Consider the following 13,155-nt stretch of genomic DNA (forward strand, 5'->3'; position numbering starts at 1 on the left):
TATCTGGCGTTTTGTTTCACAATATTATGCAAAACCAACTTTTCTTACCTTCTGGTACCTGCTGATGTGTATTTGAGATCTGCATAAGTCCTGAAAATGTGCGCAAGTCACCGTCAATAAGCTTCTTCTTTTTCACTATCTTCTTGTTATGTGGCATTTACCCTCTGCTGTTGCCATTTCTAATATAAAGCAGCGTAAAGTTCCAACTTATATGTCGCTATGAAATCGCTAAAAACTACCAGTGTAGTGGGTTTACATTATTCACCCACGGAACTTTAGTTATAAGAGAGTTCCGGACACATTTCCGGTGTTGTTGCACTAGTGAGCCACGAATGAGGTCCGTTATTGATTTAAGTAAAGTTTTTAAAAGTCATGAAAAAAACTTAGCTCCATCTTCTGACACTTCTTCCACTCCCGTCCTTGCACGCTACACCGCTATGACAAAGATGACGGGGAGAAGACTCAGCCGAAGGTGAGCCACTTAAAGACCGCCCACAAAACGGCGCATTTTGAAGCGACTGTCAGAAAGTGACTTGAAGATGATCTGTAAAACATCATCTATGCAACATTTTGACGAAAGAACCACCATTACATGTTATGTAGACAACAAGGAAATGTTTTGAATTTAGAAAAAAATCATAATATGAGCCCTTTAAGGCGCCTTATAATCCGGTGCACATTTGGTATGAAAAAAGACCTGAATAGACCCGCTCATCGGCAGTGCGTTTTATAATCCGGTGCGCCCTATGGTCCAGAAAATACGGTACTAATCAGGTCTCTGTAGTTTTAATGGGTGGATAAAAATAGTGTTTTCCACTGTTTGTGCACCACATCTTTGCAAAGCGACCGTTTATTGATAAGTTTTTCCCTTTGCTTTTTTTTTTTAATCAAACATGGTATCGTGTAAATGAGTCCACTAGAGTAGGCTGCTTTATAGCGGGAGTTTGTTTGTTGTCATGTTCTTGTTACATTTCTCCCACTCGGCTAGATGTTTCGGTTTCAGATGATGGAATATATTTGTTGTGCTGCTGCCTTTTTTAAAGAAACTTTGCAGCGTGCAGTCATTTGTTCCACGCCTGTTGCCGCAAAACCTAACCACTGACAGCACTTTTCTTTTCTTTGGAACAAGCGGCTCGCTCTTGTTTGGGTTAGTCATTTTTTTCCGAGGCGTGTGACGCTTCGCTAAGGAAATAAGAAGTAAGGCAGAAGCTACCGAAGTCACTGGGGGCAAATAATTTGCCGGAACAAAAGGAGAAAAAAAATGATATTTTTTTTTAACCGTCTACAACAAAAATATTAAATTTATCAATAAACCCCGAAAGGGACAAGCGGTAGAAAATGGATGGATGGATGAAATAAAATAAAATAAATGTACTGTTCAGGCCTATTGGTGTTATATTTCTTTGAGTATGGATCAATCACTCTAGTTGCACAGCTTGTAGGTTCAATGTACACATTTGAATATCTCAGTTGCTCAAACAGTGCCGTATTTTCCGCACTATAAGGCGCACCTAAAAACCACAATTTTTCTCAAAAGCTGACAGTGCGCCTTATAACCCGGTGCGCTTTATTACGATTCATTTTCATAAAGTTTCGGTCTCGCAACTTCGGTAAACAGCCGCCATCTTTTTTCCCGGTAGAACAGGAAGCGCTTCTTCTTCTACGCAAGCAACCGCCAAGGAAAGCACCCGCCCCCATAGAACAGGAAGCGCTTCACCCGCCCCCGGAAGAAGAAGAAAAAACGCGCGGATATCACCGTACGTTTCATTTCCTGTTTACATCTGTAAAGACCACAAAATGGCTCCTACTAAGCGATCCGGTTCATAAAAAGACGCAATCTCTCCATCCACACACGGATTACTACCGTATTTCACAGCTGATATTCCTGTGAACCGCACTGTGGAACGGGAGCACGTACGGTGAATATTCGCACCACAGGGAATGAGAAGTCATCCTTCACTGTGGTTCTAGCTTGCCATGCTAACTTCCACCCATGATGATATTCAAAAGGAAGACCTTGCCAAAAGAGACCTTTCCAGCCGGCGTCATCATAAAAGCTAACTCGAAGGGATGGATGGATGAAGAAAAGATGAGCGAGTGGTTAAGGGAAGTTTACGCGAAGAGGCCGGGTGGCTTTTTTCACACAGCTCCGAAGGCGAACACACCTTCACTAAGACGGGCAGATAGCGCCGGTCGACATACGCCAACATCTGCCAGTGGATCGTAAATGCCTGGGCAGATAGTTTCGGTCACAACTGTGGTCCGAGCTTTCCGGAAGGCAGGATTCACAGAACTGCTGCACAACAACAGCGACACTGAATCCGATGACTTCGACGAGGCGGAGCCGGCCATTTTTGGATCCCACGCTTGCGCAACTTTTCAATTCGGACACCGAAGACGAAGAATTCGAAGGATTTACGAATGAAGAATAACTTCAGAAGGTGAGCGCTATGTTTATTTTGTGTGTTGTGACATTAACGTTCGAGCAACATTATGTTGCTATTTATTGCTCTACACCATTTTGAATTTTACTATGTTTGTGATTGCACATTTGCGTACATTTTGGGACAGAGTTGTTAGAACGCTGGTTTTCAATATATTATTAAAGTTTGACTGAACTATCTGACTGTTTTTTTGACATTCACTTTAGCGCAGCGTTTTTTTGACATTCACTTTAGCGCAGCGTAGGCGCGGCTTATAGTCCGGGGCGGCTTATTGGTGGACAAAATTATGAAATATGTAATTCATAGAAGGTGCGGCTAATAATCCGGTGCGCCTTATAGTGCGGAAAATACGGTAATGTGTTTATATAAGTTTAAATTGGTGAATGTCCTCTCTTAACAGGGAAATATGTCAATGTCTCTTGTTTTCATGTTAGCATTTAAACTAGCGCCACAGCCATTTCCCCGCTAGCTTGCGTCTCCACTAGATAAGCATTATCCCTGATCTGTGAGTTTATCAGTAATTTTAATTTAAAACCGTGACACTAACCATCCAGAGTTTTACTAAGGCTTATTATTACACTAATCCTTACATTCCTATTAGTTAGTCAGTTAGCAACATACCTTTAAAAGTTATAGGTGTATTTGGATAAAACCTTCACAAAATGTCAGAAATAGGATCAGGAACAAGTAATTCTGGGGGGCATATGGATCATTTCTACTATGTTACCTTACGGTGTGTGTGCCCACCCACAGAGATAAAGATAGTAAACGACTGAGAAGAGGGTTCACTCGGTTCATTTCATTCCGCTTTAGAACAAACAGGAGCAGGTGCTGAGAGCAATACAAAGAGTAACGCAGCATGTTTGGAAGAGACAGATGTAGAAAATTGTCATTCCATTCATCCAATTATTACCTGTTTGTCCGTATGTTAGTTAGCAACCGAACTCAAAAAGTTACAAGCTAATTTTGATGAAACTTTCAAGAAATGTCAGAAATGGGGTAAAGGAACAAGTGATACGGATCACCATCGGATTCAGGTTGTTTTTAAAGAACTCTTTCCCATTGAAAAACAGGGCCTGGCGGAGGGTATTTTTTAGTTCTATTCTAGTTTAATAAGCAACACAGTTGTACCTGTGGGAGAGCCTGCCTTCTTTAGTATTCTCTGCCACATAGAATTGTGGGGAAATAAGGCATAGTTATTTTTGCTGCAGACAGGTTACAAGAGCACAGCATGGCGCTGGAAGAGTCACGCAGGCCTCATGATAACATTATGCTGCATTTCGATAGCAGCTACGCCGAGTATGTTGAAAGTGTGACGGACGTGCAGAAGAAAAAAAGTTTCTTCATGATGAAACGAGGTCCATCAGCACAGTGGCGCGTCTTGGTATACTGCAAAGTTCAAGGCTGGCCTTCTGCGCCACAAAATAGGAAACGGGTATAAAAGTCTCTTTTAAGCAACAACTGCACCGTTTTTTCTTCCTCAAGAAATGACTTAAAGGGGAACATTATCACCAGACCTATGTAAGCGTCAATATATACCTTGATGTTGCAGAAAAAAGACCATATATTTTTTTAACCGATTTCCGAACTCTAAATGGGTGAATTTTGGCGAATTAAACGCCTTTCTATTATTCGCTCTCGGAGCGATGACGTCACGTTGTGACGTCACATCGGGAAGCAATCCGCCATTTTCTCACTTTCGTCGGTGTGTTGTCGGAGGGTGTAACAACACGAACAGGGACGGATTCAAGTTGCACCAGTGGCCCAAACATGCGAAAGTGGCAAGAAATTGGACGAAATTTGTTCAAAATACGAGGCTGTGGGGAAAGCCGACGAAATGGTCAGTCGTTTGTTCCGCACACTTTACCGACGAAAGCTATGCTACGACAGAGATGGCAAGAATGTGTGGATATCCTGCGACACTCAAAGCAGATGCTGACATCAACTCCAAAACTGGACAGATCAGCTTTCAGGAAAAGAGAGCGGATGAGGGTATGTCTACAGAATATATTAATTGATGAAAACTTTATTCATTACTCGCGGTTTTACGTAAATTATTATACATAAACTGTGTTTACCAACAATTTAGCTTAAAAACATTTATTTTTTTCAATCATTCGAGTACATTCGGGTAGTCTTGTGTAATGCAGTATTTTGTGTCTATTTAGGTATGGTTAACCTGAGTGCTGAAATCGTGGAAAAATATATGTTCTTAGCGCGCCTGAAATGGGCTGTCTGCACTCTCAAAGTGCATGTTGTTGTCAAATGTATTTCATATGCTGTAAACTTAGTTCATAGTTGTTAGTTTCCTTTAATGCCAAACAAACACATACCAATCGTTGGTTAGAAGGCGATCGCCAAATTCGTCCTCGCTTTCTCCCGTGTCGCTGGCTGTCGTGTCGTTTTCGTCGGTTTCGCTTGCATACGGTTCAAACCGATATGGCTCAATAGCTTCAGTTTCTTCTTCAATTTCATTTTCGCTACCTGCCTCCACACTACAACCATCCGTTTCAATAAATGCGTAATCTGTTGAATCGCTTAAGCCGCTGAAATCCGAGTCTGACTCCGAGCTAATGTCGCTATACCTTGCTGTTCTATCCGCCATGTTTGTTTGTATTGGCATCACTGTGTGACGTCACAGGAAAATGGACGGGTGTATATAACGATGGTTAAAATCAGGCACCTTGAAGCTTTTTTTTAGGGATATTGCGTGATGGGTAAAATTTTGAAAAAAACTTTGAAAAATAAAATAAGCCACTGGGAACTGATTTTTAATGGTTTTAACCCTTCTGAAATTGTGATAATGTTCCCCTTTAAAGAGCCTAAATCCACCTTGTGGCTCTTTCAAAGTTGGCTTCAACATTTGTGGCGTACTCATCGTCCCTTCACCATGTCTCATGGAAAATGGTCTCCATTAGCAGTGTTTCCCCCAGAAAATTTGTTAGTTAAGGTGGTGTCTCTCCGGCGGACAGACCGGGGAAGGGGGTGGGTGAGTGTAAGGATCGGTGTAACTCGGCCTGTCGCCATCATGTCTCCACCTCGTCGCTGCCACCACAGCCAGGGGGGCAATTGACTACAGACTGCGGTGAAGTAGGCCGGCTTCGTCGCGTGAAGAAGCCTACAATTTTTGGTTGTGTGTTCCGCTCCATTTCTGAATGGCAATATACAATATATATCTCAATATTTTTTCCGTAAAGTAAAAACAAAACAGTCCTAGTTACCTGAGATACTACGTATGTCATGATTATGCCACATGCTGACATACTGTATGTTCAACTGACCCTGCCATTCAAAACTAGGCTGCTACATTACTAATAATTAATATAACTATAGCTGGAAAAAATAGTACAATAGCAATAGGAGAGACTATTCATCCCTGAACACCATGGAATTCATGTAGGCTTTATGATGCAGTTACATTATTACATCAACTATCAGAGACAGCTACAGGAAACTCTTCATTTAACATAGTGTCGTTTTTTGCTGCTTCAACACAGCTCAATCAACACAGAAAAAGGTAAAGTGAAATAACTTAGTTGTTAACTGTAGGTCAATAATGATTGTCTTCTTCTCAGACAGACAGGGCTTTGCTTTCCGTAACACACACACCGCAAAATGAGCTAACGTTACGCTAAAAGCTAATTAGCCTTCACCTCAAGGACTGCGAGCGAGCTGAGCTGCCGCTTATGTTTCTAGAACGTCAACGGGCTCATAGTGATGTTACTAGTAGTTGACTGGGAGGTGTTTATTATAATTTGGGGAGAGTCCGCTGCCTTATGCTCACCTGCTAAACACAGTCTCTCCTCTCTGCCTGCCTCTGCCGTGAGCACTGACTCCATGCGCTCTGAATACGCACTGCTGATTGGCTGTTACATGCGCTCTGAATACGCACTGCTGATTGGCTGTTACCGCTCTGCGTGTAACCAATCAGATGATTCTGTGGGTGGGACACTGCTGGGTGATGCAGAGACGTACTGACAGAGGCAGAGGCAGAACTAAGCAGAGCAGCTTGTTAAGACTTTAGTTTAGGCTCTTTTTTGTTAAGGCGGCCGCCTTAACAACAAAGCGCTGCAGGAAACCCTGCCATTAGGGAGATTTGGGTTGGAATGTGCTTTGGAACGCCTTTGCTTAGGTCTCATAGAAATGGTAACAATATGGCCGACGATAGAGCTTTTAACACTATCGTGATAATGCCTGTTGATGACATATTCTAGCTGTGTCCTGCAAATTTGACAGTGAAAAGCAAACAAAAGCGTCTTCAATGCAATGTAGCATCTTTGATAGTGGCTAATGTCCATCCTCAGTGCAACCTTTCACTGTAGGGAACTACCATAAATTCCAAACTATAAGTAAGTAAGTACATTTTATATATAAAGCGCTTTTCACAGATAAAATCAAAGCTCTGTACAAAACATAGGTAAAGTAAAACAATTCAATTAAAAAAAACAGGGGCAACATCATAAAAAGGATACAAAGTGGATTAAAAATTGTAGTTAAAAGGTGCATTAACTAAAAGCTTTACTAAAAAGAGAAGTTTTCAAATGTTTCTTAAAAGTTTCAACACAGTCAAGATGACGAAGGGACTGGTGCAAATTGTTCCAGAGTCTGGGAGTATGGAAGTAGAATTGTCTCACATCAACTTATATATATAAATATGATATTAATACATATGCACATATTAATAAATATACAAATACAAATGTGATATACAAATAAATAATTTGTATAAATAAACGCGTTTTTGTCAATATATTTTTGAGATTTGAAAATATAGACAAATAAAATTTATAAATATAAATATGTGACATACAAATAAATCAAGAATTTGTATAAATAAACGTGTATTTGTAAATATATTTTTGAGATTTGAATATAAATATGCTTGATTTTGTATTTGTATTGAATTTGCATATGTGGATCGCTTTTTTGCTTTTGTGTCGATGAGACATTCCTCCCACAAACCAGATGTACAAATAAATGTGACCTACACACTCCCCTGAACAACCAGCAGAGGGCACAAAAGAAATAAACATGTGAATACCAAAGCATTTGTCATTTCAACAATTTTCTGGGAGAAGTGGTGCATTATCTGACAGAAATGCAGGGGTGCCAATATTTTTGGTCATGACTGCAAATATTACCGTACATGTTATTACGAATGTTACATGATGTTAAAACCTTGACGGAGGTTTTTAGATGTTTTTAGGGCGCTTTATAGGCAGAACAGAGCGACCCTCATTGCCGCTATTGTTAGCTGAGTTTTGCTAGTGTTTATTTACGATTTAGAATGCATAAAAAAAAAGGAAAAACATTTGTGTTCTTGTCTTACATTAAGGATTGTGAATGATAGACAAAGTTCCAAAAAAAGTGCAGTTTCTCTTTAAATACACTTTAGTATTGCTCCAATAACTTGGAATGTGTACTTCATCTATTTCTAACTTTGCCAACTGATAAATTTACCTGGCAAACTTTGGCTAAAATGATGGTTAAAGTTATTTTTCACAAAACTTTGTCTCGCTGTTGGTAGCTAGCTACTAACAACCTAGCTATTTTACCGAGGAGACAGCATCCTCCAGATATCCAATATGTCTGAGCTTTACATGTTTCCGTACTGCCATGAAAAAAAAGCAAGGTCCCTTTGAACTGTTTACTTTTTACTTGCGCCTTTCTTTCTCTTCCCATTGCTCGGCAAAAAAAACAAAACAATGTATCTTTTTTTGTGAGGAAAAATTAGGTGCAAGGATAGGGAGTTGATTTTAGATAATCCTCAGGGACGCAGGACATCACTGGGAAATAAGAAAATTATTGTAATATTTAATTAATATCGTTACTCCCCCATCCTGTGCTTTTGTCAGAGCACAGTTGTCATCAAAAATGTATTGAATTTATTAATCCAGAAATGTATGAATTTGGATATACCCAAAATTGTAGTATCGCCCAAAACTTAAGTAAAGCATCAAACAACAGAAGTATAGGTTATTATTACATGTGGATAGAACATATAAAAACAGAAAGTTATCCGATATTAACAGTAAATTAATAATAGTCTTGATATAATATTTAGGAGACTTTGCGACCGGTTTTGAAATAGTTCTATCATGTATAATCCAAATAATATATGGTAATTAATATATCGTTACCACAAGAGGCAGCAATATATATATCGTGATATAGATTTTATTGATGTTCTTATTGCCCATCCCTACTTTAAATTGTATGGTGTGGGTAACCAATCCAAGGTACACTTCAACTGTCACCCAAAGTCAGCTGGCATGGAATCCAGCTAGCAGTGACCCTAGTAAAAAAAAAGTGGAATGGATGGACAGATAGATGGATGATACATGGATGGACAGATAGAAAGGGACAATAAATGGATGGACAGGTAGATGGATGATGAATGGAGAGAATAGATGGACGGACAGATAAAGGGATGATAAATGGATGGACAGACAGCGGGATGATAGACAGAGATAGAATAGATGGATGGACAGATATATGGATACACAGATATAACAAATGGACGAACAGAGAATAGACGGATGGATGGATAGAATAGATGGATGGAAGGATATAGGGATGATAATTAATGTACAGATAGAATATATGAATGGACATATAGATTGATGATGAATTAATTGACAGATAGATGGATGATAAATGGATGGACAAGATAGAATAGATGAATGGACAGATAGAATAAACGGATAGACAAATAGATGGATGATGAATTGATGGACAGATAGATGGATGATGATAAATAAATGGACAGATTGATGGATGGATGATCAATGGATGGACAGAATGATGGATGATCAATGGATGGATGATAAATAGATGGACAGATAGATGGATGATAAATAGATGGACAGATAGATGGATGATAAATAGATGGACAGATAGATGGATGATAAATAGATGGACGATAAATGATGGACAGATAGATGGATGGACAGAAAGATCGATGATAAATAGATGGACAAATAAATGGATGGACAGATAGATGGATGGACAGATGGATGGACAGATAGATGGACAAAAAGATTGATGATAAATAGATGCACAGATAAATTGATGGACAGATAGATGGATGATAAATAAATGGACAGATAGATGGATCGATGATCAATGGATGGACAGAATGATGGATGATCAATGGATGGATGATAAATAGATGGACAGATAGATGGATGATAAATAGATGGACACATAGATGGATGATAAATAAATGGACAGATAGATGGATGATCAATGGATGACAGATAGATGGATGATAAATAGATGGACGATAAATAGATGGACAGATAGATCGATGATAAATAGATGGACAGATAGATGGATGATAAATAGATGGACAGATAGATGGATGATAAATAGATGGACGATAAATGATGGACAGATAGATGGATGGACAGAAAGATCGATGATAAATAGATGGACAAATAAATGGATGGACAGATAGATGGATGGACAGATGGATGGACAGATAGATGGACAAAAAGATTGATGATAAATAGATGCACAGATAAATTGATGGACAGATAGATGGATGATAAATAAATGGACAGATAGATGGATCGATGATCAATGGATGGACAGAATGATGGATGATCAATGGATGGATGATAAATAGATGGACAGATAGATGGATGATAAATAGATGGACACATAGATGGATGATAAATAAATGGACAGATAGATGGATGATCAATGGATGACAGATAGATGGATGATAAATAGATGGACGATAAATAGATGGACAGATAGATCGATGATAAATAGATGGAAAAATAAATGGATGGACAGACAGATGAATGGACAGATAGATGGATGGATGACAGATAGATGGACAAAAAGATAGATGGATGGATGATCAATGGATGACAGATAGATGGATGATAAATAGATGGACGATAAATAGATGGACAGATAGATGGATGGACAGATAGATGGATGATCGATGGATGAACAGAAAGATTTATGATAAATAGATGGACAGATAAATGGATGGACAGATAAATGGATGGACAGATAAATGGATGAACAGATGACTCCCACGCGGTGATCAATGGGTGGACAGATAGATGGATGATAAATAGATGGACAGATAGATGGATGATCAATGGATGGACAGATAGATGGATGATGGATGGACGGACAGACAGATGGATGATAAATAGATGGACAGATACATGGATGATAAATAGATGGACAGATAGATCGATGATAAATAGATGGGAAAATAAATGGATGGTCAGACAGATGAATGGACAGATAGATGGATGGATGGACAGATAGATGGACAAAAAGATAGATGGATGGATGATCAATGGATGACAGATAGATGGATGATAAATAGATGGACGATAAATAGATGGACAGATAGATGGATGGACAGATAGATGGATGATCGATGGATGAACAGAAAGATTTATGATAAATAGATGGACAGATAAATGGATCGACAGATAAATGGATGGACAGATAAATGGATGAACAGATGACTCCCACGCTGTGATCAATGGGTGGACAGATAGATGGATGATAAATAGATGGACAGATAGATGGATTATCAATGGATGGACAGATAGATGGATGATGGATGGACGGACAGACAGATGGATGATAAATAGATGGACAGATACATGGATGATAAATAGATGGACAGATAGATGGATGGTAAATGGATGGACAGATAGATGGTAAATGGATGGACAGATAGATGGATGATAAATAGATGGATGATCAAGATAGATGGAAGATGGATGGACAGATGGATGATAAATAGATGGACAGATACATGGATGATAAATAGATGGACAGATGGATGGATGATCAATGATGGGCAGATAGATGGATGGACATGTAGATAGATGGACGGACAGATAGATGGATGATGGTTGGACGGACAGAAAGGTGGATGATAAATAGATGGACAGATAGATGGATGACAGATAGATGGATAATAAATAGATGGCTGATGGATGGATGGACAGACAGATGGATGATAAATAGATAGATGACAGATAGATGGATGATGTATAGATGGACAGATATATGGATGAGATAGCTGGATGACAAGATAGATGGATGATACATAGATGGACAGATAGATGGATGATACATAGATGGACAGATATATGGATGACAGATAGATGGATGATGTATAGATGGACAGATATATGGATGAGATAGCTGGATGACAAGATAGATGGACAGATAGATGGATGATACATAGATGGATGGATGATACATAGATGGACAGATAGGTGGATGACAGATAGGTGGATGACAGATAGATGGATGACAGTTAGATGGATGACAGTTAGATGGACAGTTAGATGGAAGACCTATATTCTAATTCAATGGAGGATTTTCACTGCAGTGAAGTAAAAGAACATTATGTTGTATATTTTATAATTGATGTAAACCAGTGTTGCATGTTAAATACATGTGTGTGTGTTTAATAGTCAACTACATTTAGTTTAATGTTAGTTTAGATGATGACATTCTGACGGATAAGCATTAGCTTGTGTCCAAGGTGGCCGGCGGACAAACACGCCCTTTTGCTGCCTTGTAGTCTATATGAGTTGAACACAGCACACCGTGCTGGGTTAAAAAGATTATATCTTTTTAGATAATTATGCCTAACATGGAACATTAGTCCTGCAACCTTGTTGTTATGACAAAGTCATTATTAGCCGCCGAGCTAGCAGAGGGCCTCCACTCTACTATGCTGTTATATTCAGTAGCTCTACATGCTTAATGCTACCTGCTAACATGGAGGACACACAAAGCTCACATTTGAGACATGAAACCTTCTTACCTCGCTGGGTGTGTGCTCTCCTTGTCCGGGCCGCGCTGGAGAAGTGTGGACTGCACCAAAGAGGGATGCCGAAAGAAGGAGGAGGAAGGTCGGCGTCGGCACGTTAGCAGTCACGCAACAAGCTAGCAAGCCATCAAAGATACAACAGGAGGCGAAAGGGGCAAGATGACTCCCCGTGTTAGCTAGAAGTCATCAAAGCTACAACAGAAGGCAATGGCGTCAAAATTACCCCGCCTCTGTTAGCCAGCAGCTGTCAAAGATACAACAGGTGTCAAGATGACTCCCCCTCTGTTCACTAGCAGCTGTCAAAGATACAAAAGGAGGCAATGGGGGTACGATGACTCCCCCCTCCCCCCCCCCGTTCTAGTTCGCAGCCGTCAAAGATACAACATGAGGCAATGGCGGCAAGATGACTCCCCCCTCTGTTAGTGAGCAGCCGTCATAGATACAGCAGGAAACAATGGCGGCAAGATGACTCCCACTCTGTTACTGGGGGTTTGGTCTGAGCTTAGCAAGACGAGCACTACTGATATGAAGTGGAATTAAGTTTCTAGGTCACGTGACCTGGAAAATATCAATGAAAAATAAGCATTTTTTAATATTAAAAATGTATATAAAATCTTATTGTAGTCAAATGTTAAAAATAAAATATGACCTGGAAAATATCGGGAAAAAAAATGTAATATAAAAAATGTATATAAAATCCTATTGTGGTCAAATGTTAAAAATAAAACATGACCTGGAAAATAACGAAGAAAAAAAAAATCCATCCATCCATCCATTTTCTACCGCTTATTCCCTTCGGGGTCACGGGGGGCGCTGGAGCCTATCTCAGCTACAATCGGGCGGAAGACGGGGTACACCCTGGACAAGTCGCAACCTCATTGC

General features: G+C 39.6%; 1 protein-coding gene across 1 annotated transcript in view; it reads right to left on the bottom strand.

Annotated features, from left to right (window-relative positions):
• Positions 1–12,515, bottom strand: part of vdac1 (voltage-dependent anion channel 1) — a 31,174-nt gene extending 18,659 nt beyond the window's left edge. Inside the window, exons 1-2 of the mRNA XM_061934298.1 lie at positions 12,497–12,515; positions 12,268–12,389 (exon numbers count right to left, since the gene is read on the bottom strand). The gene's annotated coding sequence lies outside the window, so the exon portion shown is untranslated. The remainder of the gene's footprint in view (positions 1–12,267; positions 12,390–12,496) is intronic.
• Between the last annotated feature and the right edge of the window lie 640 nt (positions 12,516–13,155).

This window comes from Nerophis lumbriciformis, linkage group LG03, assembly GCF_033978685.3.
Source record: "Nerophis lumbriciformis linkage group LG03, RoL_Nlum_v2.1, whole genome shotgun sequence".
Classification (NCBI taxonomy): Eukaryota; Metazoa; Chordata; class Actinopteri; order Syngnathiformes; family Syngnathidae; genus Nerophis; species Nerophis lumbriciformis.